Genomic DNA, 6,821 nt, shown 5'->3' with positions numbered 1-6,821 from the left:
AGAAAGATATACTGGAGCTGGAGAGGGTTCAAAGACGGGCAACCAGAGTAATAAGGGGAATGGGAGGACTACAGTACCCAGAAAGATTATCAGAATTAGGGTTATTTAGTTTGGAAAAAAGACGGTTTAGGGGGGATTTATTAACTATGTATAAATATATAAGGGGACAGTACAGAGATCACTCCCAGGACCTATTTATACCCAGGACTGTATCTATAACAAGGGGACATCCTCTACGGTTGGAGGAAAGAAGGTTTCTACACCAGCACAGACGGGGGTTCTTTACAGTAAGAGCGGTGAGATTATGGAACTCTCTGCCAGAGGAAGTGGTAATGGTAAACTCAATAAAAGAGTTCAAAAGGAGCCTGGACGTGTTTCTTGAAAGCAATAATATTACAAGTTATGGATATTAGATTAATAGGGACAGAACGTTGATCCAGGGATTTATTCTGATTGCCATATTTGGAGTCGGGAAGGGATTTTCCCCCTGGTATGGGGCAATTGGCATCTGCTTCATAAGGTTTTTTTTGCCTTCCTCTGGATCAACACAGTAGGGACACAATATGTATATAGGTTGAACTTGATGGACTTTGGTCTTTTTTCAACCTTATGAACTATGTTACTATGTTACTATGTTACTATGAGTGTGATTGTCTAACAGCAATCACACTCCTATCATGCCCAGGCATACACAGATTCCAGCATGTACTGGCTGACTTTGCATGATAGCAGTGTGATTGCTGATAATATATATATATATATATATATATATATATATATATATATATATATATATATTAATATTGTTACTGCATTTTTTGTCCCATTTTGGTGTGTGACTTACTTTTAATAAAAGTGTGGTTATTTATTTAAGGGTCATTTTCTGTTTGGTTTTGGCAAAGTGAATCCTAAACTTTCATTTCGATCCAGAGTTTTCATTTCAATGCATCCCTAGTTAAAATGCATGTCAAGGAGGCAGAGTGGCATATAGGGCTGAATAAAGCATATCTGGGGGGCAGATGTGCATAGTGGCAAATAAAAAGAAATAAAAAGAAAAAAAATCTTCTCAATCATAGCTTTTATTAAATATGAAAACATAGTTTACATGTAAATTAATATTTACAAGTAAAACTATTTTCCTATAGGGTAGTCTTATATTCAGGCATTTTCTATTTTCCTAAATTAATATTCAAATTTTGAGGGGTCATCTTTTAATCAGAGTCATCTTATAAAGAAGCAAATACGGTATATATATTTTCATGTATTGTATGTTTCTTATAACCTGCAGATTCGCTGCTGACGGGATTTTATATCACATCAGGTGAGTGTCTAACGCTCTCATTTCTGTAATAAGACACAGCCGGAAATAATGAAGATTTGCATTTACAATAAACTGGTAATAATAACAAAAAATGATAAAGCTGAAAGTATTAAACTATTTGTTCGGCTCTATGAAGTATTTAAGTATTTATTATGTAAAAAAATATTATTGCCATAGAAGCCAATGGAGCGATCAAGGCAGCAGCATTTCCTGTAATGTTTTATACATTACATGTATAAAACATTACATGACATTAATCTCTCCCAAAATATGTCATACAAAATTTCACTGTATATTTACTATATACATATCCACATATATACACACACACACACGTACATGTATGAAGTAGAGGGCATAGTGCTCCGGGCAACACCACCCATTAACCAACCACCCACCACTTACCAAATAATACACAGACAACAGAGTTATGGATGAAAACAGGCCACAGCTTTTATTACATAACACACAAACCATACTGTGTTAGCCTATATTTTGGAGAAAAACATATTTATAAACAACATTATCCATAAATAACATACACAAACAGCCAAGAGCTAACACAGAATAAATTAACTCCGTCCTTGCCGGCCCGGCTTCACTGCTTAAAAACCACCGAGGTACTCACCCCCCCCCCTCGTCCAACATCACCAAACAGCTCCCTGCGCTGCCATCTACCAGTGCTGACCACCAGCCGACCATAAGCTCGGTGGGCACGACCAAGGTCATAGACCTTACCACAAGAGGTTAGGGGAGGATTGAGACCCGCCTTCCGTCCTTACACCACCTTCCATATCCAGCCACACCAATTCCTGACCGGCAAGGACACGACACCCGCCTGCTGTGACAAAGAAAGAAAATGAGACAAAGAAAATGACAAAATACAAATACAGGGAGGGAGGGAGGGAGGGAAGTGACAGCTAGCCGGCTATTAAAATGGCAATGACCCTGGACCTATAGGACACCCCTATATACCCTCTGACATGCACGCCCCCACGCCAAACACCCACCAATCACTACGCACCAACCCCCACTCATACATGTGCCCTGTACATTAAGCTACGCTAATTCCCAGGGGCCTAAACTGTAGCGAATCCGACGGCACACTCACCAAGACACCGGACCCTGGTGCAGGATCCAAACGAATGGGAGCACACAGGGAGTTTACAATGCCAATCCACAAAGGATTTTATTAACACAAACAGTAATTAATGCAATGCACGTGCTAATAAAATAGTTTGTAGGTTGGCATTTTAAACTCCCTATGTGCTCCCATTCATTTGGATATGGATATATATATATATATATATATATATACACACACACACACACACACACACACACACAAACCATATTGGCTCGAATTTAGGGCGCAACCTTAAAGTTTGGTGGTATTTTAAAGAATAAATTATTTTTAAAGAAAAAATACACATTAGTGGAATGGTAAAACAGTATTTTATCTAATGAACATGCATCCATGTATTTTAACATTTTTGGTATCTATTATAAGGTTTGTCAGCATATGTTGTATACAAACAGAAAACCAATAGCCATTTTAAGGTCCCCTCTTTAATTCATAATGCACCTTACTTATAGATGTGCCCCTCTGCCCCCCCAGATATGCCACTCTGCTCTGCTGAAGTGCCACCCCCCTCCGACTTACCAATGCACCCCCAGACTCTCTTGTGTCTAGTGGGGCTGGCCGTTGGACTTCTGCACAATGCACTTAGACAACCTCCGCTGCCGGCACTTCTGCTGCGGCTTCTATGGTGGAGCACTGGAAGTTTATGTCACACCCGTGATCCACAATAGAAGCCCCGGTGGAAGTGCCGGCAGCGGAGGTTGTCTAAGTGCATTGCGCAGAAGTCCATGGCTGGCGGAGAGGAGGATCCAGGTCCCCTGCGCTAAACCCCGAATATAGGCCGCACCCCCACTTTAAAGACCTTTAAAGTGGGGGGAAAAGTGCGGCCGCAATTCGGGCCAATACAGTAGATACACACACATATATATACAGGTTAAAGCAGGGGCGTACCTAGAGTATTTGGCACCCGGGGCGGATCCTGTAAGTGGCACCCCCCCACACACCAAATGTAAAGACATCTACAAAATTATGTTGGCAAGAATATTTATTGCACCAATTTGTAAACTGTATGTCAACTGTAAACAACAAGAAATCTAAAAAAATAACTTATAAGTAAAATAAATATGTTTAAATAACATTTACTGAACATATAATAGTGCTTTCTTTAATAACCCCCCCCAAAAAAAGCAACAAACAAAGGTCCAAAGTGACTACTCTATTTTGCAAAGGGAAATGGATTTACATCCTGTTCCTTCGCACCTTCATTTCTGCAAACTGATCAATGACATCATCAAAGCTAATCTTCATTGCATATTCATGTTCAATTGAAAGTATGGCAAGATTTGTCAACCTTGTCTCACTCATGGTGGAACGGAAGAAATTTTTTATCAATTTTAATTTTGAAAAACTTCTTTCACATGAAGCAATGGATACACAGAGAGCCAAAAAGAATCGTAGACACAGGGACAAGTTTGGCAGAGATTCACAAAAATCCCATTTCACAATGAACTCTAGGAACTGCAATGTTGTCCATTTCGTTGCTTCTTCAAAGCTGATTTTGGCAGCTTCCAAATGCCTCCGAAGGCGTTCAATTTCCACATAGATGTCTTCATCTGAAAATTCGTCAAAAATCTCACTCAATTTTGGAGTATAATTCCGAAGATCCTTTTCTGTTGTAACAACCAAAGAGTTTGGCTGAATAATCCCAAAGATTGAAAGGATTTTTTCCATTGCCTTAGAAAGAATTATCAACTCCTGATGAAACCTATCAAGACATTCAAACATAGCTCTTTTAATTTCCTCTGGCAATGTGAGACCAGCATCTTTTGCCTTCTCGTCTGGCAATGTTTTCCTGAGCTTTACTCTCCCTCTTCTCTCCATAGAAATGTTCATTTCCTTACACATTTTAGTTGCATAACAAATGGCCCTCTCCACAATTTCATTTTCTGTGATTTGCAAGAAACAATTTCAGTGCTTGTAGCTTCACAACTGACTTTTCAAGAGTAATTCCCACTGTTTGTAAATACTTTTGTGTGATATTCGTTTCTTCCAGAACTTCACACCAGAAAGAAAGGTAACACAAAAATGAAAAATCACATACAGCAGCCAGCAACGTCTGAGCTGATCCTCTTGTGTCCACATTTTCTTGGGGATTACACAGTATTTCAAGGGCTGAAGTCAATTTTTCAAAATTTGCCCTCACAGGTTTCACAGCATCATAATGTGCACACCATCTTGTCTGGGAAAGTCTTTTCACTGTCATGCCTACATTCTCCATCAGCAGTTCCCAATGATGAGTGGAAAATGAAAAGAAGGAATACAATCTCTCCAATGTTCCAAAAAAAGTCACACAGGAAGCAACACTTCCAAATGAGTGCACCCCACAAAGGTTCAGAGAATGGTTTGCACAAGGCACAAACAAAGCCTTTGGATTAATCTCTTTTATCTTTGCCTGAACACCACCATGAATTCCTGCCATAGTTGCAGCATTGTCGTATCCTTGACCACGGCAAAGGCTTATGTCCAATCCATCTTTCTCCAGATGTTTTAGGATATTTTCTGTGAGGTCAGCAGCAGTTTTTCCAGCAATAGGGAAGAAGCCCAAGAAAGATTCCTTTACTTCAACATGGTCACCTTCAGTGTGGACATATCTAATCACCTCACACATCTGATCAGTGTGGGACACATCAGGGGTGCTGTCAAAAAGAATCCCAAAGTACTTTGCTTTCTTGATGTCAGCCACTATTTTCTCTTTCACGTGATTCCCCAGGAGACAAATTAATTCGTTCTGAATTTTTGGAGACAAATAGGAGTACGTTCTCTTCCTAGATGTAATTGAATGTTTAAGTCTTATGAAATGTTCCTTTAAAACTGGATCATAATTTGAGAGCAAGCCTACCATTTCCAGGAAGTTTCCATTGTTTGCTGATGCCATGGTTTCTCTATGACCACGAAAAGGTAGATTCTGGCGAGCCAGAAACAAAGTTACATCCAAGAGGCGATGCAAAATATCCCTCCATGTCTTTTTTATTTTGTCCATAGTTGTTTGATGGACTTGATCAATGCATTTATGTAGCTTCAATCCTGCTCTCAAGGTCTTCCATTTCTCCAAGCATGTAAGATGCAGTTCAGAAGCCTCATGATCAGACACCCTTGGGTTCAGTTTCTACCACACTTGAAACCCAGTGACAAAATTGGAAGTTCTGGTTGTGTCTTCATTAAGAGCAAAAAGTCTGCAGCAAAAACAAAACAAACTTTCTTTTGAAGGAGAGTACACCATCCACGTTTTAAGAACTTTCTCTCCATTTGGCAGAGCTTTATAGAACCATGATATGGTCAGCTGTCGACTCGTCCCTTTTGATTTCTCTCCTTGCCTTTGAACCACACTGAAAGGCCCATCCCTATTTTGGAAAGGTTCACTTCCACTTTTAATGAGGTCCACTTTTAAGTCATCTGGAACTGGGACTGGCCAAGCAGCAATATCAGAATAAACTGATAGTTTACCAGTCTCCTCTTCCTGTTCTTCCTCTTCTTCCTCTTCCTCTTCAGAAAAGTCTTCCTGGTGCAAACTTTTGCTGGCATCTCCCTCCTCCTCCTCCTCCTCCTCCTCCTCTTCTTCTTCCTCTTCAACAAAGTCTTCCTGGTGCAAACTTTTGCTGGCATCTCCCTCCTCCTCCTCCTCCTCCTCCTCCTCCTCCTCCTCCTCCTCCTCCTCCTCCTCCTCCTCCTCCTCTTCTTCTTCTTCTTCTTCTTCCTCTTCAACAAAGTCTTCCTGGTGCAAACTTTTGCTGGCATCTCCCTCCTCCAATTCTTGTATATTTTTATATAAACCTTGAGAAGATACTTCTGGTGTTTCACTAGATTGAATGTCTTCAGTATCTTCTCCTACTTCGGTAGATGTTGAGGGTACCACATATTTTAACATTGATCCAGACATTGCCTCAGCTGACTTTTCTCTCGCCTTCTTCATTTTTCGTTGCTGAAACCCACTTGGTCGATTTCTCTTCATATTGGTATTTTCTGAAAAAAAATCATAATATATTTCTGTTGTAGGGTCATTCAAGGGGATCTGTCCTATATTTCTCCTACATAGATTCATTTTAACTGATAAAGTTTCTAAGAAGACCTAACAAATGAGTGACAAACATTACAAATTAAGTACTGGCTAAGCAGCTAAAGACACTATAAACTAAAAAAAATTCTGATATTATAATCAGGAGTCACCATAACATTGTTCTCTTTTCATTTAAGCATTTGCATATATAGTGGTGTTGCCATGTCTACTCATGATTATATATACCATATGAACCAGACACTGACTGTGGTATAGCATGACACCTATCACTATATACTGAGCCAGGCAGTGACGGGGGTACAGCATAATGCCTATCACTCTATACTGAGACAGACATTGACGGT

The 6,821-nt window shown here is 39.8% G+C and overlaps 1 pseudogene; it reads right to left on the bottom strand.

The window, feature by feature from the left end:
* Positions 1–4,341: 4,341 nt before the first annotated feature.
* On the bottom strand, positions 4,342–6,411 carry LOC149275994 (zinc finger MYM-type protein 1-like; annotated as a pseudogene).
* Between the last annotated feature and the right edge of the window lie 410 nt (positions 6,412–6,821).

Source organism: Sceloporus occidentalis, unplaced genomic scaffold (genome assembly GCF_023333645.1).
Source record: "Sceloporus occidentalis isolate IW3139 unplaced genomic scaffold, rSceOcc1.0.p SCAF_252, whole genome shotgun sequence".
NCBI classification, from domain to species: domain Eukaryota; kingdom Metazoa; phylum Chordata; class Lepidosauria; order Squamata; family Phrynosomatidae; genus Sceloporus; species Sceloporus occidentalis.
The sequence above is the reverse complement of the archived record's forward strand: the minus strand, read 5'-3'. Positions and strand labels throughout refer to the sequence as shown.